Raw genomic sequence first — 24,759 nt, 5'->3', positions numbered from 1 at the left:
CTACATCCAGCAGCAGGGCGAGCGCGCGCTGTGGCAATGCGGACGCGATGGCGGCCTGGAGCTCCGACCCGGTGAGGCTGGCGGCGCGGGGTCACCCTGGGCGCGGGGCGCGGGCGGCGGCGGGAGGGCGCGGCCGGGCCCCCCAGCCCGCGGGAGCGGAGGGCGCCGCCTGCGGCCCTGGCGGGCGGGCGGCTCGGCGAGGGTGCGCGCTGTCCTACTTTCCCGACGGAGGGCGCTCGCCTGGCCCCTGGCCCCTGGCCCCCGCCTCCGCGCGGACAAAGGACCCTCGTCCCTCCCGGGAGGGGAGAGCAGACCCGGGCTGCCGGCAGCCGGGGTTCGGCCGGCTCTCCCGGGAAGTTCGAGCGAGGGACCCCGGCCGTGAAGGCCTCTTCCTGTCCGGAGTGGCCTCTGGCCCGGCCCCCGCGACAGGGTCTGGGTGCGAACCCCCGTCTCGGGCCAGCAGCGACCCCAGTTCAGCGGCACGAGCTGTCGAACTTCGCTCCCTGTCCACCTGTTTCTGGGTCCTTTTTAAAGGCGTGATTGCTTCCGGCTGCCCCCGGGCACCTGGCTTCAAGCTCCTTTTCTTTGGTTGTGGTGTTGCAATGAAACCGTCTCGTCATGTGGAACTTTTACTGTTTTTGTGGGGTTCAGTGGTGGGCGATGCCGAGTGTATTGTGGGTCCGAGTCTGGGTGTGAAGATGCTGTGAGATGCCGAGGGCCACGGCGTTCGGTTTGCGTTGGGGAAAACTGGTTCACGTGGGGAGTGAAACAGCAGCCCCGCCCTCCGGGCCGGCGGTGCGGGGGGCTGGGTCCCCCCCCCTCCCCCTTGGAGGTTGTCAGTCCTTTTCCCTAATCACCTCAGACATCTTTCACTTGAGAAGTGAAAGATGTAGAGTAGTGAAAGAAGTAGAGTTCTTTAAAGAAATAGAGCATTTCAAATTTACTAGCAATTCTTGTGCCTCATCTCGACAAAGGAATTACATGAATTGGAAAGTCTAAGACAGCGGTTCTCAACCTGTGGGTCGCGACCCCTTTGGGGGTCGAACGACCCTTTCACAGGAGTCGCTTAACACCATCAGAAAACACATATATAATTACATATTGTTTTTGTGATTAATCACTATGCTTTAATTATGTTCAGTTTGTCACAATGAAAATACATCCTGCATATCAGATATTTACATGACGATTCATAACAGTAGCAAAATTACAGTTATGAAGTAGCAACGAAAATAATGTTATGGTTGGGGGTCACCACAACATGAGGAACTGTATTAAAGGGTCGCGGCATGAGGAAGGTTGAGAACCACTGGTCTAAGAGCTCCAACTAAGCTTTTCGCGTCACAGCAGCTACCATTTCTGGGTGGCGTTCAAGGTCGTGGTCCTTACTGTCCCCACAACATCCTTACAGAGCAGCTGATGGTGTCCTCGGGTCGCCGTGAGGACACAGGTGTGAAAGGTTGGACACGGACCTGAGGTCCGGGAGAGGGTAGAACTGGCCCCAGAACACTATCTGGCAGGTGCCCCTTTCTTTTGAAGGCCTGCCGGTTGATTTGCTAGAGCAGTGAAGGAGAACTTATTTTTCCCCCCTCGGCTCCGTGTATTTTCTTACAATTACGTGTGATTTCCTCTATTCAGAATGGAGGAGAAACTAGGCACCCAGATAAGGTTCCTGATGGTCTTGGGACAGAAGTTGTTGTAGATAGGCTAATTTTGGCCAGTCTCCATTCATTCTCTTTTCTCTGTTTTTCCTGATTTGACCATTTGCCTAGCCCTCCCCCTGCTCCCACCCCCAACGTTTGGGTAAAGTTCCAAGTTTAGCTTGAAGGAAGGTAGACTGCAAAATTCCCCAAGCTGTTAGGGAGCCGACCGTAGATCTTTTCCAGCTGGATGGAAATTGAGATCATCGCCAACCCATGGAACAGAACACTTTTCCACGCTTCTTCAACTATAAAATGAGGGTTGGGCTTTTGGGTCATTGTACATGATGAAAATGTTTTTTAAAACAATGCCAGTTTGTTCAGTGTACGTTTTAGAGGACAGGAGTTGATATTGGTGTGTTTCATGAAAAAAAAACTCAGGATATCTAGGTAGTCACCAGTATGTTTGGGCAGTGACTTGAGGCATATATAAATAGGGTGGCCTGGGCTGTCTGCATTTCTAGGGCCACTCTCTTCTTTCTCTTAGCCCAGCCGTGGGCAAACTACGGCCCGGGCCCGTTTGAAATGAATAAAACTAAAAAAAAAAAAGACCGTACCCTTTTATGTAATGATGTTTACTTTGAATTTATATTAGTTCACACAAACACTCCATCCATGCTTTTGTTCCGGCCCTCCGGTCCAGTTTAAGAACCCATTGTGGCCCTCGAGTCAAAAAGTTTGCCCACCCCTGTCTTAGCCCCTAAGATTGACAGAGATGAACCAAGCTGGTGGAATGACATGGAACACGGTGCAGTCATAGGAGTCCTCTGAAGAGGAGCGCGTTTAAATGAATTATTTGACTTTCTGTTTGGTTTGTGTTCAGTTCTTATACATGGGAGGCTCTCCTGTCCTAATGGTGGTTTGGGGATAAATCACTCCTCTCAAGTGAACAAAGTCAACTCTTCTAGGCTGCTGGCTAGTGTCTTACCTTTCTGTGGAAGGATACTTAACTCCATACTTCTGAGCTAAAGAAGCTGAGATGAGCCACAGGTTTAAGCCTTTAAGAAATATCCCCAGGGTAACCTCGGCCTAGATTGTGGATTAAGCCACGTGGTTTGAGTTACCGTTTATATATTCAAAGTCCACATCAGAAGGCAAGTTAAAAACTTCTTTTCTACATAAATGGCTGTAGTCTTTGCAGTTACATTTATTTCATGTCTTAGGATGTAGGCAACCACAGACTGAAGTAGACCGAAAATCTAGAGGAAGGAAGAGGCCATTATATTTCAGAAGTAACAGCCTGTTTTGATCTTTAGGTGTTCAAGTATAGCCAGTGAATAAAGAATCCCATGTACTTTACCAACTAGTTTGTCCTATCCAGTACTTAAGATGCTTTTTAAAGAATGACTATTAATAATTGTATTTTAATTGCTTTTTTTCTATAGAATCATTCAAAATTCTTTCCATTTTATCGTACCTTTTTCCTTTGCTTTTATTGCCAGTTTTGCTCTTGTTTCTAATCAAAGCATTTATTTATTTATTTATTTATTTTTTTAAAATATATTTTATTGATTTTTTACAGAGAGGAAGGGAGAGAGATAGAGAGTTAGAAACATCGATGAGAGAGAAACATCGATCAGCTGCCTCCTGCACATCTCCCACTGGGGATGTGCCCGCAACCCAGGTACATGCCCTTGACCGGAATCGAACCTGGGACCCCTCAGTCCGCAAGCCGACGCTCTATCCACTGAGCCAAACCGGTTTCGGCTTCTAATCAAAGCATTTAAAATACTCCATTATTTCCAATTGATAGTTCAACTGAATACTGACCAAGTCCTTATCTTTTCCAAAGGGCAGTGTTACTAGTATAAGACCAAACAAGCCTGTGGACATTGTGGTTTTTATGTTTATGGCTACTGAACAACCTGAATCAGGACTTTCCTTTTTCTTAGAGACATCCAAAGAGTCAGCATTGATTTTTAAGGTTAAAATGACCATTTCCTTATCCTGGAATGTTTGCTACTGTCAGCTCTTTTCCTGCCTAGTTTATTCTGTAAGACCCAGCTCAGATGTGTGCTCACCCTAGCCCGCATTCCTAGGGCAGAATTGTGGTCACAATAAACACATTATTGTGTTTCCAGGTGCTTTATACACTTAGTACACACTTTGATTATAGCCCTTACTGCACCATATAATAATAGTTTCCTTCCTTTTTCCTCAGGGGACAGTGCATTTCCCTAGGCAAGGACCGTACTTGACTCATCTCGGTGTCTCTGGGCTCTAGAGTGCGTAGGATGCAGAAAGCATTTTTGGTTGAGTGGAGCTGAGTTAAATTTTAAGTCCAAGTTTTCTCTCAGCAATATCATTGCCATAAAAGTTGGATGCTGTGTTATGCTTATTACCCATTTTAGGCCCTGTTCTGAATATCTTCTAATTGGGGCGGAAAATCTCTGTCCAGCTGCGTGAGGAAATGAATGTGAGGCTTTCCGCTTGTGTGTGTGTTTTTTCCCTTAATATCTGATTTAGCATCACCATTTTTAAAAGAAAATTCTTTGTATTCCTTATTTTCTTCTTTACATTGTTTAATTTGTAAAAATGGTTTCTTTTAAACAGTTGATATTATTATTTTTTCTGATGCTTTCTTTTTAAAAAATTCCTCACCCGAGGATATGTTTTTATTGATTCTTAGAGAGAGGGAGGGAGAAGAGGGAGGAAAAGAGAGAGAGAGAAACATTGATGTGATCAATTGCCTGCCCTACTTGCCACAACTGGGAATCCAACCCCCGCAACCTTTTGGTGTATGGGAGGATGCTTCAACCATCTGAACCACCCAGCCAGGGCTGATATTTTCATTTCTTTAGTCTGTAGCAGTGCTTTTTGGTGAATGCTTATGTCTATTGCAAGGTGACCCCTAGAGAAAAATATTTAGGTTGTTTATTGTCTACCAGGGAAAATGATAAAGTACTGTGTAAACATTCAATAACTTCCTGAGAGTGAAGTTTTACTATCTGAGAAAAGGATTGTAGACTTTAAACAGTCCACTGTTGGGGAAGGGTGTTATGGTCTTACCTCTTCAGTCTTAAAATTGTTTCTACTAGACCTTGTGTCTTTGTCTGATATGACGGTGTTATGTAATTTACTGCAGTCTATGCTTCATACTATTTGGAGACTGAGTGACCATGAAAAGATGTTAAAGCATTTGTCATACACATAACATTCACAGCCTGTAAACTGGAGAGAGAGAAATGATATTCTGAATGATGAATACCAGTGAATATTTTTTTGGAGGAGATAACTAGCTATCAATTAGAATTCACAGAAACATGAAAAGTGTTTCTGTTCTTCTTAGTAATTTTTTATAATGAAATTATTTTTAGTATGTCATATGAAGTTAACTTTCTTTGAATGAGAAATTATAGTTATGGAATGAGATCCACATGAAACTTTATCTTTTCAGGATCATATTTTATTAATATACATTCAGTGTATTTTAGAGTTTTGTTCATTTGGTATTGACTTTGAAAAAGATTTTGAACTAAAAATATTTGCTAATAAACACAGATTACCATGACAAAATATAATAAGGCATTTTAATTTAAAAAATTAGTAAATATATTGTAAAAAATCTTTGTTTTTGTCATTGTTGAATAACCAGGTTTTTTTCTAGTGTCTTTACCCTTCAGTTTATTTAAATGACTTACCAGTTTTTATATTCTGAACTACTTTTTACTCCATAATTTAGTATATTTCTAATCTAGCATTGTTAGATTGAAGAGGTCTGTATATTTATTTTTATGAACACTTATTTTTATACATGCAAAATAGAAAAGACTCATCTTTCTAAAATATTTTTTCTCTCCTGGGGTTAAAAAAAAGAACGACAGGGTCTTGCTAATGGGGCAGATAACAATTTTTGGAATCAGGTTTTACAGATGAAGGAAGTTTTTGAACATATTTTGTTGTCTACATTGTTAACTGAGATCAATAGTAGCTAATAACAGCTTTTATTTATTGAGCATTTTTTTCTGAACCAGACACTGTGCTAAGCCCTTTATTTGTACTGGTGCGTTTCATCCCCACAAACCTCAGGAGGAGGGTTTTGTTATTTTCCTACAGATGAGGAGACTGAGGCATAGAGAGGTAATATGTCCAAGTTCACAGAGTTAAGAGGCAGAGAGATGGGCTTCTAACCCAATATGTGACTACAAAGCCAGATAGAAACCTCTCAATGCTGACAAACCTGTTTTATAAACCTTTCTATCTTCTTGACTACAGAGTTATAGTATTTATAACTTTATGGGTAATATCTGAAATGTGTCTTTCACTATCATCATCGTTATAGGATAGCCTTTATAGAGAATAAAATAGCCTCTCATATGTCAAAGCACATATACCGAGGGAGGATCTATATAGAAGGAAAAGGTTGATAATGGGACAGCTGGTTGGTTCTTCGACCCAACACCTATCCCTGACTCCGTCTTGCAAAATTAGTATATACTTACAGGGAATGTCACTATGTAATAGATTGACTAGTTGTTTTTCCAGGTTAGGGTCAGTTTATCAGGTTTCTCTCCTTAAGTTTTTAGAACATCTGCAGTTGGGGAAGGGAATAGATATAGGGTAGATCTTTGTGCAGAAACATTGATATGTATGGGATGGGAAGTATTTCAGCCTGTGATGAGCAACCTGAAGCCTTCCTCAGTCTAGCTCTGCACGAGTCCTAGCTCTAATTTCACAGGCATCTTTTCAGAGCATATAAAGCAGAGTGGAAATGGTTAGGGAAAAGCCTTTAGGACAACTGCCTTCAAAAAGGGGAGGGGCCTTTGTAGAATCACTGGTTCCTAGATGCTGTGCTCTGACCAGGCCATAGCCAGCAGAGGCCACGACTTGGCAAAGGCTAGCTTCAGAGGAGAGGAAGTAGAAAGGCCTTTTAGGGTAGAGCATGCAGGTGCCAGCAAACGGGGTATCCTGATAGCTTGTTTTTTTTCTGGAACCTGGCTATTTTGGTGCTGCTCCAGGATGCCTAGCTGCACGGCTTCCCATAGTCCTACCTGCGCAGCCTAACTCATTTGAGCAAGGAGGCGGAGATGTAAATTCATCACCATATCCCTAGCACCTGGCCCACAGCAGGTCTTATGTAAAAATTGTCTGAATGAATTGAAATAATGCTAGTCCCTGGTCAGCCCTTTGTACTTTGAGCAGCAAAGAGATTGTTTGGGAGGATTAAATGGAGAATGTAAGAATAGAAGGCCAGAATGCTGCCTCTCTTACTAACTAAAACTAATTTCTTATTTTATTCAGTAAAGGGGGGGAATTTAACTTTTAAGTCTAAGATTCAAGAAATTTATTCTCTTTTGGAATGAAAATAAATGGGACCTGAAGACATTTTTATTTTTCTTATGCAAAAAAAGTTTGTTAATGATTTGGTCCTTGTGATTTATGACAAAATGAACTGTTGTATTTACAGATAGTAGACTATTGGAAAAATCAAACTAGTTTGGCTGTGCTATTTATTCTCAGAGCCATAGTCTGGTGTGGTTTTATGGGGGTTTAACTGTTAGATCTTTATAAGCTGTATTACTACCTCTCTTTGCATCTTTTTGTTAACTGTTCTATTCATATTCAAATATGTTTTAAAATATTACCTTTTAAAATCTAGCCTTTCTAACGAACACAAGTTTGAGAAGTAACAGCAGTGTCATAGAACCTCTAACAAATAATTAATTACTCCTTAGCTCATCTAAATCATCATTATGTGTCAACTGACCATAATTGAATTGAAAAGAACATTTGAGTTAGAGAATGTTTAACAAAATGGAGAAATATTTTTTTATCAGTAGTTGATAATAATATATAAATAATATTTTAGAAGTGAGGATAAACACTGAACATTTAGCATTGTAGTACTATTACAAGACACACTGATAGTATCTTAATTAAAGCCCATGCTTTGTTAGAATGACTCACTTTCTGGTTGCTGTGAGACCCTTAAAAAAACTGCTCATTCAGAAAAAGCATCCACTCCTGCCTGCTTTCTTTGGTAAGGCTGGCTGAATTAAATACAGGTTGATTTTAGGTCAGTGTTCCTTCTTTAAGTTACTTCATTTTGATTTCAGGTTCTTTCAAGTTTAACTTTGCATTTCTTCAACTTGACAGTGGGATATTTAACAATATATTAACTCGTTATAAATCTTATTCTTTGAATCAGCTTTCATTTACACTGAACTTCAAATTCTACAGTTTCTGCAATGGTCAGTATATACCATCTGAAGCAATCATAGCATCAAACTGAAATATTAGGAAATTTTAAACATGCCATATGCTTTTAATTTTAGTAGTTTGCATATATAATGATGATGCTTCACAGTATTATACATTGCTTTTATGGCAGATTTAAACATTTTTTTCCCCTCTGTGGAATAGCTGTGATGGGCAGAGGCACAGTTTGCCAGTCTCCTTTCTGGGCAGTGGTGCTTCTTAACTTTCAGGATTTGTCTCTCCTCTGGTAGCTATTGCATTTATTCCCCTTTACACCTTTCAAAAATTCCCTCATCTCAAAGCAGCAGCCCCCCTTCTCGTTTCTAACTACTTTAGTATTCTATTTCTTTCTCCTTCCAAATATATTAAGGCCGAGTTTCTGTGAAGTCATTTATTCTTTCAACAAATATTTATTGAAGACCTTCTGTTGGGCATTGTGCTAAAGTGAAAAGATGGTTAAAACACTGTCTACCCTAGCCGAGGTTGTAGTCCAATAGGAGATAGACACGCACAGAAGTCTAGAGTGACAGATACTGTGATAGAGCTATACAAGACAGTTCTGTGGAAGATTTGAGCTGTCTTGAAGTTCAAGGTCTCTGTGTGTTTGTTTTTCCGAGATGGTAAAAATTTATTTTTTTCCAATAAAATGAGAAGGAAGAATACTTTTTTATTTGATTCTGTGAAATTTCTTGAAGTAGTCTGTGAGAGTTTCTTTCTCTCTATAGGAGTGGAAAGCCCTGGAAGAAACGGGCTCTGTGCACGTATGGACTTTTGTGTGTGTGTCTTGCCAGAAATAACTCTTTGTATGCTCAGTGCCTTCATTCTAATTAGGTACGCAAAACACCAAAACAAAGCAAAATGACAGTTTATGAGGATGCCTAGTGCCTACCTGGCTAGAGTGAAATAGTGCAGGTTCTTCCACTCTTTGGTGGTCCTTGTTTGATCTAGTAGAGTTCTTCATTTGATCTGATGGTGGGTTTGAAGGCAGAGCTTTTTGTTGGTTAGGCCCTATGGTGGCAAAACTACTATGCAGACAATCCTAGATGGGAGAGGATAAGTTAACTTTGGACAAAGTTTTCAGGGAAAGCTAGGAAATTATTTAAGTAGCAGCTGGGAGAAAGGTTGCACTTATTTAATGAAGGAAGTGCTAATTTTATACATCTTGGTTTAAGAGCTCTGAAATGAAGGGAAAATACCAATTGTTAGCTCAGCTGTGCTCTGATTTAGTTCTCAGAATCCTATTTCTGAAAGTTATATCAAAGACAGTTTTTGGGGGGAGCAGAAGGTGAGAGACATATCTAAACACATTGCTATGTTTCTTGGGTGATGCATTATGCATTTATTATTCAAAGATTTATCTGATCCTTGTTTAAACTGGTTGTATTTTCAGCCTCTGTAAGTAATGAGTTTGGAAAGTTGTGACAGGCTGTACTTCCCTTCACTTATTCCCAAACTATATCTTTTAAACACGCGTCTCCTACACTCTTATTCTGAATGTACTGTAATCTCCATACCTCTCATAATTTTATACATTTCCACTAGGTTTTCCCAGGACCTTTCTACATTGATTGAGCTTTCATGAAAGTCTTTTTCTTTAGTTATCTTCTGTTCTTTTTTGAGTTGCATTGGGTCTTTCTTGAAATGTGATTATTAGGACTTTATACTTCAGATAAGGAATCAATAATTTTTAGTGTAGATATTATAGAGTTTAAAAACCAATTTCTAATAACCTTCATGATCATGATCAAAAGTTTGTGGGCTCTTTGCTATAATTAGATGCCTGTTTTAATAGAAAAGTCTAGATATTCTTAAGATCCCCTTCCTAGATAGTATCTCATCTTTTAAGTACTCTTAGGGTTATTTTTTGAAATATAATTCTTTGTACTAGCTTACGCCAGCTCACTGTATTATGAGATCTTTATGCAATTTATGGTACTTTATTACATTAAAGAGTTTAAAGTTGTACATGATACAGGTATCATTTTTGAATCAGACTGATAGGGTAAAAGTAAACTTACTCATCCACGTTCCATCCAATGACCTATAATCACTTAGACCAGTGGTTCTCAACCTTGGCTGCACATTAGAATCACCTGGGAATCTTTTTTAAAATCCTGATTTCTGGGCCTCATCCTCCGGAAATTCTGTTTCTTTGTTATGGGGTGGGGCCACAACATTAGTAACAAAGAAACAGAATTTCCGGAGGATGAGGCCCAGACATCAGGATTTTAAAAAGATTCCTAGGTGATTCTAATGTGCAGCCGAGGTTGAGAACCACTGACTTAGACCAATAGAGTAGTTCCCCCTTTATCCGACATTTCCTGTTCCTCAGTTACAGTTACTCCCAGTCAACTGAGGCCTGAAAATATTAAATAGAATATTCCAGAAATAATTTACAAGTTTTAAATTGCACTCTGTTCTGAGAGGTGTGATGAAATCTCATACTGTCCCGTTAGTCACTTAGCAGCCATCTTGGTTATCAGATCCATTGCTGAGGTATGGCAGTGCTTTGTGTTCAAAGAACCCTTATTTTACTTATTAACGGCCACAAAGCGCAGGAGTAGTGGTGCTGGCAATTCAGATGTGCCATAGAAGCTGTAGATTGCTTTCTTTAAGTGAAAAGGTGAAAATTCTCCACTTAGTAAGGGACGAAAAAATCGTCTGCTGAAGTTGCTAAGATCTATGATAAGAATAAATCTTTTGACCATGAAATCACCTAATTTGTAAATTAAACTTGATCATAGGTATGTAAGTATAGGGAAAACTATAGTAAATATAGGGTTCCCTACTGTCTGCAGTTTCAGGCATCCACTGTGCCACTCCACCCCTGTAGATAAGGGGAGGCTACTGTGATTCTCCACTTGGCTGAACATTATAATTACCTGGAGGAGCTTTAAAAACACCTATGTCAGGGCCCCACTCCAACCAATTGAGTCAGACTTGCTGAGGGGTGGGGCCCAGACATCAGTATTTTATAAAGCTCCTAGATCAGTGGTTGGCAAACTGTGGCTCGCGAGCCACATGCGGCTCTTTACCCCTTGTGTGACTCTTCCACAAAATACCATGTGCGGGCGCGCATGTACAGTGCGATTGAAACTTAGTGGCCCATGCTCAGAAGTTGGTATTTTGTGGAAGAGCCACACTCAAGGAGCCAAAGAGCCGCATGTGGCTCGCGAGCCCCAGTTTGCCGACCACTGTCCTAGATGCTGACCATGAACAGCCAGAATGAGCAACCATTGAATTGGAGTTCACACTGGGAAATCACCAGCTGCTAGAACTTCTAAATTGGATTAGCTTTTTAACTTGCTGCATGCCAGAAAATCATCACCATTAGAGTTCAAAGAAATGTATCAAATTTTGCATTTTTAAGATGACACCTGAATCAACTTTATCTGTTTTCCTGGCCAAATTAAATTCTGAGGTTTGAAGCATGGAAGAGCTAACAATGGGAACTTTCAGTTTCTCATTTTAGAACCCTTTTACTTATCTGTCTGACTTTAGTGTTTGTCTTTTCAGACCAATAATATCCATTGTCTTTAGCAGGAAATAAAACTTGGGTCTGATTATACCTTGGTACCTTTTTTTTTTTTCCTAAAACAAACGCAACTGCCCATAAACTTCAGCAGTTGTGAAAAACCCAGGCTTATTCTTGGGCTGAGGGAGTGCCGTCACTCTGGGCTTTTGGAATGAATGACTCATACTCTGCAGGCACCCAGTATTTAATCACTTGTTTTCTGTGTACCAGGAAGAGGAGGGCCTATGAAAATAGAAGCCCTGTACTGCCAAATGAACCTGGAAGTGTAGACCTAATTGGTCAAGCAATTGAGCTTATAACAAAATATTTATGCCTTTTAGTGTATGTTGCTCTATTTCACTAATTAAAAGTTGGCATTATTTGTAAAATGCTATACTTTTGTAATTTGTAAGCAACTTTTCTCTTTACTATGTGACTTTGATAATCCTAAATTTTAAAACCTACTTGCAAATTTCAAACATTTCTCTTTTGAATTTATCTGCCACATTGGAATATACTTTTTGAAGGGAAGATTAGAAAGCAATATGCTTGTTGGAGCAGATCAATTACATGGCTGTTCTTTGTGGAAGGGTAGTATAAGGCCACTGGCCATTTTCTTTGCCATTCCAATGCCTTCTGCCTCCTGAGTAGTGATAGTGTGCATTACTAAGTGTACTTGCTACATATGCGTAGGCTAATATCAGTTACAGATCTCCTCTATACAGAATCCACTAATGCCAACTGATTCTGCTTGCTTTTTAAAGAGTAACAGATTGGGGGGAGGGGGATGCACACTGCCCTGGTTGGGTGGCTCAGTTGGTTGGAACATCGTCCTGTGTGCCAAAAAAGGTTGTGGGTTTGATTCCTGGTCAGAGAATATAACTAGGTTGCGGGTTTGATCCCTGGTTGGGACACATGTGGGAGGCAACCAATTGATGTTTCTCTCTCACATCAGTGATTCTCTAGTTCTCTCTCTCCCTCTCCCTTCCTCTCTAAAATCAATAAACATATTCTTGGGTGAGGTTTAAACACCCCCCCCCCACACACACACACACATTATGAAGTACGTATCGTGTCCCAGGCACTGTACTGGGCAGCAAAGGCACATCAGTTCAGAGACACACTGAGCCTCTTTTCTTGTGCCAGTTATATTGCCTGCTTCAGGCCTTCCTTTATTGTTTTGTGTCTCTTGTCTCTATATTGGTATGAGAAACCATGGGCACCAGCTATAGATTTTAAGATCATTTCCCTTGAATGTTTAGATAAGTCTTTCATTGTGAGAAATCACATGCTCATCATTTATTATATTTATTGAAAGATAAATGCTTTTATTAAAAATGCTTGTATAGCAAAGATTGTTGTTTTAGGACTTCCTTTAAAAACAATAACAATTTAAGTTGGTAGCCCTATTAAAAGTCAGTGAAAATAAGCAATTGGTAGAAGTCCATTTTTCATGCTTGCTTTTACTCATTTATTGATTCATTTGGTTCAATAACTATTGAATGAATGCCTGCTATGCATCAAACACTGTCCTAGACCTCAGGTATATAGTAGGAAACAAAGTAGGCATAGAATTAAATAAACTGATAGAAGGGTTGAGACTTAGTAATAGTCTGTCTTTTTAATTGGTTAGTTGAAACTTTACATTTATTTTAATATATTAGGAGTTATCTCTTGTTTACCCTTGTTTTCCATTTATTGTGCTTTTTCTTTTTATTCTATCACCTTTCCTGTCTTCCTTTGGATATCTCAAATATTTGTTAGGTGCCTCTCTATTGCTGATCGAAAGTTACATATTCTACTTATATTTTTCTATGGTTTCTTAAAATCCAGTATTTATTTTCACATACATAACTAAAATTTACCAATATCCATGTCTTTTTCCCAGGTATAATTTTACCTCCCTTTAGCCTATACTTCTAGATTCCACCCCCCGCCACCCCTGCGTGTGGGGGATTTCGAGGGGAGGAAGCTGGCAGTCATGCTTGATTTGCCATTTGGATCTGAACCTGAACTGGGTTGCTGGGACTAAGACTGGATGCCTAGTTTTGAGCTGCATCAGAGCTGTGGATCTGTTTCATATTAGAGAAAACAATTTTGGGGACATATCTAGATATTGAGATTTTCATTAAAAATTTTTACTTCGAGGAGGCTTTCAGGAATTATGGCATTACCATAAGATTTAATAAGTAAAAAAATTGAAGTTTTTCTTTTTTTTTTAAAGCTGTACATAGATCCTTGAAATAAAAATCTATGGAGAGATTTACTGAGTGGTAAGAACCTAGAATTTTAAATGCATATACATTTCCCAACTTGAGCTAAAAGTTACTGAACATTTATGTGCCAGACATTGTGCTGGACACTTTCATATAATTCTCTCATTTGATCCTTATAAAAACCCTATAAGTTAGTTGAAATTTTCATTTACACAAGAGAAAATAGAACTGAGAGGTCTTCAGAGACTATAGTAGAGCCAGGACTCTTTACCTGGGACATGTATTCAAGCTGTGCCCACATCATGCCTGCACCTCTAGACTCTGTCCAGGCTTCCAGTTCCAGAGTCAGCTCGAGGCTGTCCTTGTACACACGCTTATCTGGATCTCTGGCTTTAGACTTGCCCTCTCATGTTCATCCTCTACACACTGACCCTGATGTTCAATCTCAAATGCAAATCTGCCCTGTCTGGAGGAAATAGCCCTGAACTCACTATCTGTTGTTCTCCTGAGTGGGTCCCGGTGTAGTTCTTCAGCCGTGTTCTTGCAGCTCCCTGCCTTTTACGTTAGGGTCCTGCAGAACCAAACTGTCTGGAGTCCTCATTGCATTCGATGCATATTTGAATGCCTTTTATGTATTAAGCAGCCTGCTAGATATAGAGCAGACAAGAGCTTTTTAATGATCCAGATGGGGGAGGTCTAGACCCTGGGCAAAGATAGTGGCAGTGGGATGGAGAGAAAAACATCCATCAGATATTGAGGGGATAAAATCAATAGGACTCTGAGGAAGAAAAGCATTTTGGATGTCACCCACATCCTGCTTGTGCAGCTGGAATGATGGTGAGCTGAAAGTCCCATACAAAAATAAAATGAGAATATTATACCTGAGAACATTTGGTAGGGAAACTTGCGGTGTTAGAGGTATACTAGAAAGAGCCCTGGACTGAGAATGGGAAACGATGTTTTGATTTTGACAAGCTATGTGGTATTGGACAGTCCCTGTGTCTCTGCCAGCCCTGAAGCCTTTACCTGAAATAGAACAGAGTACTTTAACTTTGCCACTTTAAATAGTGAGCCCTTCTAACACGATTCACAGCAAATGATCTGACTTTAACTTGCCACTCCATTCTATGTCATATGCTCATTTGTCTACTTAGCATTTTGGAGCCTGCTGTGTACCAGGCACTGAGGATATAAAGCTAAATGAGAGTAGGTCTTATGAGCTTCCTGTTCTTGATGAGCTTCCTGCTCAGTCAGAGAGACAGACAAGTCAATAGTTAGGTGCATTAAGCCAAAATAAGTTGCTATGATGGAAATCTGAGCATGGTTCAGGGGAGTCACAAAAGAGATCCTGCTCCGTTCTGCTAGGAGGGTGGAGAGGGAATGTGTCAGCGAACACCAGTGACCCTTGCTCTGAGTCTGGAATGAAGAGCCGGCAGAAGTGGGTGGGGAGCAGCATTCCACACACAGCCTGTGCACACTTGGGGATGACTGCAGGAAGACCAGGATGCTCGGGGTGGGGAGGCAGGAGGAGGTGCACAGGACCCGCCCATGCAGGCCTTACAAGCCTTCCCGAGGAATTTGGACTTAGTTTCTAAAGCTGTGGGGAATAGGAGAAGGAATACAATGGATTAGCAATGTTCATATTTATCCCTTTTTATATCTAATGTATTTCCTTCACAATAATAATGGTAGGCAAGCTAGACTTTGGGGCAAAGAACATCATTTAAAATAAAGGCAGTTATTACATCCTGATAGAGCAGTTCACCAGGAAGATATAGTAATCCTGAACATAGTCTCAAGTGTAAAACAAAGCTTAAGAAAGAAAAATGGAAAAAAAAAAAACAGAAAACATGAGAGTTAAAAGAAAACAACAACAACCTATTAGGTTTAGCAGTCAAGGAAATTAGCAAATACATAGAGGAGTTGAACAAAATAATCAACCAAGTTGATATAATGAGCCCTAGCCCCAAAGTTAAACAGTGTGTTCAAATGTTTCAGATCCACAGTAAGAAATACTTTAAAAATCATGACCTGTTGAACACATATGTATGTACCAGAAACAAAGGTTTCATAAAATATTTCCCTACATGGTGCAATTTTTCTGTTTTCTGCTCTATTCTGTTGTATTGCTGTTAATACTAATTTCATACAAAATTGATTTCATGATCCACTAATGGATTGATACCCTTTTTCCTTAAAAACACTAAGTTAAAAATATGCATGCTTTTGAACACACACAGAACATTCACAAATTGACTTTCTGAAGTCTCTTCACCACACCACGCCTCTGCTGCCTCTCTGTGCCTCTGTCCTTCCCCTGCTAAAGCAAAGGTGACTTGACTCCTATTTTTACTGAATCAAGGCCATCCAATACATCATCTGCTTTTCTTCTCCATTTCTATATTTAGTCTTTCATCTTGGCTTCTAGACTTAGAAAAAAGTGGTATCCTTCCTTTTCAAAGGTTAACTTTTACACCTGGAATTTTAATGTCACCATCTTCTGTTTTCTTGTCCTCCTTTCATATCTCTGGTTCTTACAGCTAGACATTTGTCCTTGATCATCCCACCATGAATTCAGTCTTTTTTTTTTTTAAATACATTTTATTGATTTTTTACAGAGAGGAAGGGAGAGAGATAGAGAGTCAGAAACATCGATGAGAGAGAAACATCGATCAGCTGCCTCCTGCACATCTCCTACTGGGGATGTGCCCGCAACCCAGGTACATGCCCTTGACCGGAACCGAACCTGGGACCTTTCAGTCCGCAGGCTGACGCTCTATCCACTGAGCCAAACCGGTTTCGGCATGAATTCAGTCTTAATGGGTTTAACTGGTTCTCATTTTGAACCTCAAAGATTATCAGTAACTATTATTTTTAGTCTTTATACCACAAAACTTGGTTATTGTTTTAGTTTTTCTAGTTTTTAATTCTCACCTGAGGATATTTTTCCCATTGATTTTTAGAGAGTGGAAGGGAGGGAGAGAGGATATGAGGGGAGGGAGGAGGGGGGAGAGAGAGAGAGAGAGAGAAAGAGAAAAGAGAAAAGAGAGGAGGAAGAACATTGATGTGAGAGACACATTGATTGGTTGCCTCCCACACACACCACAACTGGGGCCAGGGATTGAACCTGCAGCCTATTGAACTACCATTAATGTTACATTTATATCCATGTATTTCACAGCCTTTTGCAATCTGGGTTCCACAAGAGAATTAGCCCTAATGTCCTCAGACACCCAATGTGTGTAATGAATTAACTTGTCTCCTATGTGTCTAGAATGGCATAAGTTATTTGTGAGAACTGAGAAAACAGTCACCCACATCATTGTTTTATGGCTGAGATGCCTGGCGCACACCAGGCACTCAGTACTTGTTCCTATTATTTTTGCCCTAGAAGTCCCATAAAAGAGCCCTGGCTTTCTGGATTTCTTTGCTTGGTGTACGATTCTCGGGGAAAGGGCATTTTCCAGACTGAGATCCAGTAAGTGGACATCTCTATATGGCAGTTTCTCAGGCCTTGTCTTTGGATTTGGGACTAGCTATGACTATAGGACTGCCGGCATCTCTGTTGTCTTATAGTGTACCAGCCTCTTTCCCCCACTGAAGGGCGCTAGAGTACTGCCTCCAACTGAGCAGAGTTTCAGAATGTCAGTTCTTTCCCCATAATTGTCCTTATTGACAGAAGCCTTTCTCAGGCTTTGATTTAATGCTTTTTCAAAAATTGCTTGATAGTAATGTATTCAGTTCTGGGTGTTCATAACTGCTCTTTTTGGACATTGATCATATTTTAATATACTGCTTTTAATACACTGTTTTAATTTGTTTTCTGATGAATATTTTCTCATGATTGTTTCTTACTTTATTTTAGCTACTGATCTACTTCTTGCCTGGAATCCCATTTGCTTGGGTTTGGTAGAAGGTGTTATTGGGAAAATTCAGCTTCATTCAGGTATGTTTCTATAAACTCCTTAAACTTGTCAAATTTTTTGTGGCATTTTGACATTTTTTTCTTTGATGATAAATGTAGATTCTATTATGGCTTTAATTCCTTTGCCTTAATTTTGGGTCTGCCCAAAGTGGGTATATTGCCATATAAGTTTCATGAAATAAAACTTTAGAGAAAAAGGAGTTATAATATTACAACCCTTTCTTCCTCGTAAAACACAGCACTTATCAAATGCCTAGCATGTGTCAGGAATTGTGCTAGTTGGTAGAACACAGTGGTGAGCAAAACCTGACCCATTCCCACCCTTATGGAGCTTCTAGTTTAGGAGAGAAAATAGACATCGGTGAATAATCACCGAAACAAACATATAATTATTTGATAATGGTGGTAGGTGCTCTGATGGAAAGATAGCCCCCAACTGCACTGATTTCAAAGGAGAGGATGGTAGGAATAAGGCAGTGGCAGACCATGGCTGTTGTTGGCTTTGGGTCAGCTGTCCATTCCTGATACAATTAACTGGCCAGGGAAGAGTGTGGGTTTCTTAGTATGGGGTGTGGTCCTTTCCCGGGGCCCTATCCAGGGCAGACAAATTGATGGAAGGTTTAGGTCAGTGGTTGACAAACTGCAGCTCGCGAGCCACATGCGGCTCTTTGGCCCCTTGAGTGTGGCTCTTCCACAAAATACCGACTTCTGTGCATGGGCCACGAAGTTTCAATCGCACTGTACATGCGCGCCTGCACGTGTTATTTTGTGGAAGAGCCACACTCAAGGGGTAAAGAGCCGCATGTGGCTCTCAAGCCGCAGTTTGCCGACCGCTAGTCTAGGTAATTCAGCAGGTCCCCTCTTGGAAGGACAGACACCTGTGCCCTGGGTTCAGAGGGAATTTTGTTCATGAAAAAATAGATGTTACATAGTTGGGTCCCAAAATATCCTGAAAATGACTAAATGAAATAGTTTAAGCATTATACTTAAATATCTGTTTTTCCTTTCGTATCCATTTTAATACGAGTTTTGAGCTCTTGGAGGCTTTACCATTATTGCTGTGTAATTAGGAGTAAAAAAGTGTGCCCTTTACTCTGGCCAGTATGGCTCAGTTGATTGAGTGTTGTCCTGTGGCATTGAAAGGTCGCTGGTTCGATTCCTGATCAGGGCACCTGCCCAGGTTGTGGGTTCAATCCCTAGTGATCCTTGGTCGGGGTATGTGCGGGAGACAACTGATAAATGTTTCTCTCTCATGTCGATGTTCCTCTCTCTCTGAAAATCAATATAAACATGTTTGTTTGTTTTTAAAGTGTGCCCCTTTTTATTGTAAAATAAAATTATTGAGCATTTGTGAGTTAGGTTGATTTCTGGGTATAAAGCATATATTGCTGGAGACAATCTAATTTTCCTTTATTAGGTTTTTTGGTGGTTTTTAAAAAATCTGTTTTCATTTTGAAATATATTTTAGATACAAAAGCTGTTTATCACAGATATAAGGTATAGGTTATCATAAAACAAACATTTATACTACTACTCAACTTAAGAAATGAAATATGACCAATGTCTTTGGAGCCCTCACCATGCCTTTCTCCAAGTATATCCTGCTTTCTTCCCTTCAAGAGAACCTGCCATTTTGAATTTTGCCTTTCATTATTGCTTTTATTACATATGTATTCCCTAACAGATATGTTGCTAATTTTTTAATAAGTGATTAAGCTGTTTGTATTCTTTCGCTTTTTCTCCTACTCAACTTTACATTTTTTTTAGCTTTATCCATGTTGCTTTATGAAACTTTAGTCCCTTGTTTACACTATTGTATGAATATACCATAATTTGTCCTGTTTCCTATCACTGGGTAATAGTGTGGGTTTTTTGTTTATTTTTTCACTATTAGAAATAATATTGCCCCAAGCATTTTTGTATATTCTGCCTTTGATATTTAAAAAAATTTTTCAATACAGAAGAGAAAAGCATTTAGAGATTCTGTAACCATGCTAAGTATTTTAGTAACACTCTCCTACCTGTCTACATTTACATACATATATTTTTAATTCATTTATATGCTGACAAGATAATTTCACAGCTGAGTGTTCTGAATTAATTTCGTTTTCTATTGTTTAAGTGAAGTATATGAAATTTTTGAGTTATTTTTCTTCACATCTTGGAGCAGTGAGTAAATCACTGAACTCAATCAGAAGACTTGGATTCAGCTTTATTTATTAGCTTTGAGATAAAAGGGAATTTGCTTAACATCCTTTTCATTTATTCTGTTAGCCAAGGTCATTACTGTGGCAGCCTGGAGCTGGGAGGGAGCTTGCCTGAGGTGTCCCAGTTTTCCTGCTTGTGGCATCTCCTTCATATCTCATCTCACATAGCCTCTCCTTGGGTCTTCTCTCTCCTGGATACCTATCCTTTTAGGATGGTGGCTAGAAGACAAGCTGCAGCAGGCAGGGGTTTATTAAGCATCAGCTTCTGTCACTGAGTCTACTAATGTCCCATTGGCCAAAGGAAGTCACAAAGCCAAATCCAGAGTCGACATGGGAGGGGATGTCACAAGGGCATGCATCCCAGGAGGCTGGCTCATTGGGTGCACAATGTCTCCAAGCCTCTGCTTTGTAAGCAGTGAAACAAGAGTAAAACTGACCGCCCTCTTTTTTTCCTAGGGTATTGCCAGTCTCCAATGAGATAGTATACCTGAAGGTGCTTCATAAATTACAGATCACTATTTTATCAAGGCTCTTGGTTGCAAATACAAACCTATCAGCTTATGCAAAACAGAACAAAAAACCCCAAATTTTTATAAGGAATCTTAGGGGCCAAAACCAAGAAGTAGACATTGTATAGGGATCCAAGATTACTTTTTCTGGGTCAGGTGGTCTCTGACCACTGCTTCTCCCTATACCTCTCCTACCTCCTTCTCTTCATTTGCCTTTCTCTGTTTCTGTGTATGTAAGACAAAATTTTTGCTCTTATGGCATTCAAACCAGCCTCAGCCCTCAAACCAACCAATATCTAATGTTTCTTTTCTTTTTTTAAAATGTTTTTATTGATTTCAGCCGAAGCCGGTTTGGCTCAGTGGATAGAGCGTCGGCCTGCGGACTGAAGGGTCCCAGGTTCGGTTCCGGTCAAGGGCATGTACCTGGGTTGCGGGCACATCCCCAGTGGGAGATGTGTGGGAGGTGGCTGATCGATGTTTCTCTCTTCATCGATGTTTCTGACTATCTCTCTCCCTTCCTCTCTGTAAAAAATCAATAAAATATATTTTAAAAAATAAATAAAATGTTTTTATTGATTTCAGAGAGAGGAAGGGAGAGGGAGAGAGAGAAACATCAGTGATGAGAGAGAATCATGATTGGCTGCCTTCTGTATGCTCCCCACTAGGGATCGAGCCCACAACCCAGGCATGTGCCCTGACCAGGAATCGAACCATGACCTCCTGGTTCATGGGTCAACGTTCAACCACTGAGCCACACTGGCTGGGCTGATGTTTCTTACAACCATGGAGACTGACTAGCTATCAAGGACTCTCCTTGAAGTTATCTCCTCCAAGCAATGAACAAACATTTTACTGGCGGATGATTTTATGGTGCTGTGAAAGTATGGTCAGCTCCTGTGGTCATTTACGTGTGCTTCCCCTTGTTGCACCACTTGCCTTTCTCTGGACCAAAAACAAGTGGTTGGTAGGCAGTGGGGGTACCTGTTATATAGGATATTTATATTGTAACGGTGGGGAATAGAGTGAACTGGAAAAAGAAAAAATTATTTAAAAAGAAAGTTGGACAGGGAAAGTATCTGTTTTTCCCTTTTCTAATCTCTACCTTTTTCCCCCCTTGTCACATCACTTTTAAGGTTTGGCTGTTAACAAAGGGAGTGGGGGTGGGGGGGAACGAAGGGAAATCTTTTCTGGGCTCCCTGCTGCTTTTTACCCATGGAGACAATTGCAGCCTCACCCTGTATGTGTCATTCCGCCCCCAGCTCCTCACCCTTTGAGCATTCATCTTACTCTTCCTTGCCTTCTCTTCTTCATTCTGTCCTGGGGATGCCTCCTCCCTTCTCTGGACCCCGTTATGTCTCTTGCTCTGGCCACACACACCATTAGCCCGGGTGAGGGGAGGTGTGCTTTTGGTATGCCTCAGAACCAGATAATCACTGCAGGCATGTTTTCCCATGGGAGCATCTTACCTTCTGGGGGAGAGGACAAGGGGAATAAAACGTATGTTCTTAAACGTTTTCATCCTCCTACTTACTCTCTACATATTAATACATGAGTTTTTGTTCTTGCCTGGTGAGATAGGAACATACATTTATTTGAACAGATGTCATTGACAGTCTTAAAAGGGCGTGGGTGCGCTGTTCATGACCGTCACTGAACTCTGAGCTCTGGAAGTATTAAGCAGGTGTGACGTAGGAACTGTATTGTTTGCTGGAACTGCCATATAACAAAGTTCTGCAAACTGAGTACCTGTAATAACATTTATTTTCTCACAATTCTGGCAGTTTGAAGGCTGAGATCAAGGCGTCACCAGGGTTGGTTTCTTCTGCGGCCTTTCCTTGGCTTGGAGATGCCATCTTCTCCCTGTGTCTTCACATTATCTTCTCTGTGTGTCTGTAGTTTCTATTCTCTGTGTAATGCTGGGGAAATAGCTGTATCTTCACACAGCTACTCATGAAAAGATTGCTTTAGGCTGGAGAATTTAAGTGGATCACAAAAGCTCTTTAAATTGAGATTATTTTGAAGATTATGACAAGGATAAGCTCTGTTGGGGTAAGAAATAACGGAATATAGAAAGCAAAAGTATATATTCTATGATAGATTCAGAAATAGTTTGAAAATTGTCAGGAATCTTGATTAATTTGGCAGTAGAGGCTCTTGATGTAGTAATTAAGGGAATTACTACAAGTAGGATTGAAGAGTCACAGGCAGTTCATCAATGAGCTCTCACTCCTTAAAGTGGTGCTCGCCATCTGCCTGTTTTTCCTTTTGAAGTGGAGAAGATGTCTCAGTCACTAAAATGTAAAGTGGGTTATGCACAGGGTTTTAAGTGTATAATTTCAGTCCTCTGCTGTCTATAGAGACTTATTGCTATGACACTAAGGACATGAAATATTTTACATATTTCAGTGATGGAGTGTTGCTAACATTGCTGTATACTTTTCTAAAAAGCCACTAGAAAACCCCATCCTCAAGGCACAGGAGAGACGGGACGAGGAGCCTGGCAGGGCCCCTGCGGAGCTCAGCCTCTGCTGGAGACCTGGCTCTCGGGACATGCTTTAGATCAGCGGTTCTCAACCTGTGGGTCACGACCCCTTTGGGGGTCGAACGACCCTTTCACAGGGGTCGCCTAAGAACATCAGAAAACACATATATAATTATATATTGTTTTTGTGATTAATCACTATGCTTTAATTATGTTCAATTTGTAACAATGAAAATACATCCTGCATATCAGATATTTACATTACGATTCATAACAATAGCAAAATTATAGTTATGAAGTAGCAACGAAAATAATGTTATGGTTGGGGGTCACCACAACATGAGTAACTGTATTAAAGGGTCGCGGCATTAGGAAGGTTGAGAACCACTGCTTTAGATACTGCTTCTGTTTCAATGAGAGCTTTAGTATGATTTGCTGTCTGGTAAACATTAGCTTTAGTAATGATAATATGAATTTAAAAGGTTATTTCATCCTCACAACTACTCTCTGCAGTAGGCAGTTTAGTCCATTTCATAGAGCAGTTAAGTATTGTGCTGCCAAGTACACGGAAATAAGTGATGGAGCTAGAATTTGAGTCTGAGTTCCGACCTCGAAGTCCAGAACATTGAAGCCTCCTTGAAACGGGAAGGTACTATTTACAAAATTCCTTCTCTGTTGAGATTATTTGTGTTACATTTTGTCAGAATTTTATTTTCTTAAATATTTTTTTGATTTTTAGAGAGAGAGAAAGGGAGAGAGATGGAAATAATGATGAGAGAGAAACATCATTGATTGGCTGCCTCCTACACATCCCCTACTGGGCATCGAGCCACAACCTGGGCATGTGTCCTGACTGGCAATCAAACCAGTGACCTCTTGGTTCCTGGGTCGATACTCAACTGCTGAGCCACACCAGCCGGGCATATTTTGTCAGATTTAATCTTTCTCATAACCTCCCAGGTATATTGAACTTTGATCTGTAATAGTTTTTTAAAAGGAGCACTTCCACTTTTCAGATTTATTCTGTGTGAGTACCTAACTAAACTGTAAAATATGCATATTTTATTTTTAATTGTGTTTGAGTTCATAAGTTGAATTTCAATATTGGCAATACCAATATTTTTGTGGAAAAAAGGATGCCTTTTGGTTTCTCAAGTGAGTTTATGTATGGGGTAAAACTTCTGTGTTTGAAAGTTAGTATTTTTATATCTTGGTATTATATCATTAGATGGTTTATTAGAAATTTATTACATTTGATTATGCATATCATGTTTGTCATACTGTAACTTACTAAGATTACAATTCATGATATTAATACAAATGAATCCAAAGTAAACTGCATTAAGAAGGCATAACATGGAAGAGGACTTTCTAATGCTGGCTTGTCTGGTCAGCTGCCAACACTCTAAATTGTTCAGTGTAAAATAGAAATTACTTATTTGAGGTTAAGAACCTCTGGTAAGGATTTCTTTTTTAAAAAATATATTTTTATTGATTTCAGAGAGGAAGGGAGAGGGAGAGAGAGATGGAAACATCAATGATGAGATAGAATCATCAATCGGCTGCCTCCTGCACACCCTACACTGGGGATCGAGCCCTGACCGATCATCGAACTAGTGACTTCTTGGTGCACAGGTTGATGATCAACCACTGAGTCACGCCGGCCGGGCAAGGATTTCTTTTTATTCAATAAATGTATTGACATTCTACAGTGTATTATTTTTTATTACGTGTTAGGGTTATTGTGTGTTAGGTGCTTGGTAACCTTGATTCATGCCTTCCCAGCACATGGTAGGTTCTTGGTTAATGTTTAATGATAATGAATAATGAAATGGCCTGTAAAAGCCTTGAAACTTTGGAGTAGATTTCCACCCTACTCCATAAAGAATTATAAAACACTTTCAAACTCTTGCATTTATGAAATGCCTAGAAAAGCATCTTCAAAACACTGTTCCTAATGTGAGAGTTGATTAATATTTGGAAGAAAAAGTGGGGGAAATCGAAATAC

At 40.2% G+C, this 24,759-nt stretch overlaps 1 protein-coding gene across 1 annotated transcript in view; it reads left to right on the top strand.

Moving 5' to 3' along the window:
• The first annotated feature begins 6 nt into the window (after positions 1-6).
• The window catches only part of INPP5F (inositol polyphosphate-5-phosphatase F), a 58,017-nt gene continuing 33,264 nt past the window's right edge, over positions 7-24,759 (top strand). Inside the window, exons 1-2 of the mRNA XM_023762640.1 lie at positions 7-71; positions 17,494-17,574. The gene's annotated coding sequence lies outside the window, so the exon portion shown is untranslated. The remainder of the gene's footprint in view (positions 72-17,493; positions 17,575-24,759) is intronic.

This window comes from Myotis lucifugus, unplaced genomic scaffold, assembly GCF_000147115.1.
Source record: "Myotis lucifugus unplaced genomic scaffold, Myoluc2.0 scaffold_255, whole genome shotgun sequence".
Classification (NCBI taxonomy): Eukaryota; Metazoa; Chordata; class Mammalia; order Chiroptera; family Vespertilionidae; genus Myotis; species Myotis lucifugus.
Note: the sequence above shows the minus strand (reverse complement) of the source record. Positions and strands in the feature narration are given on the sequence as shown.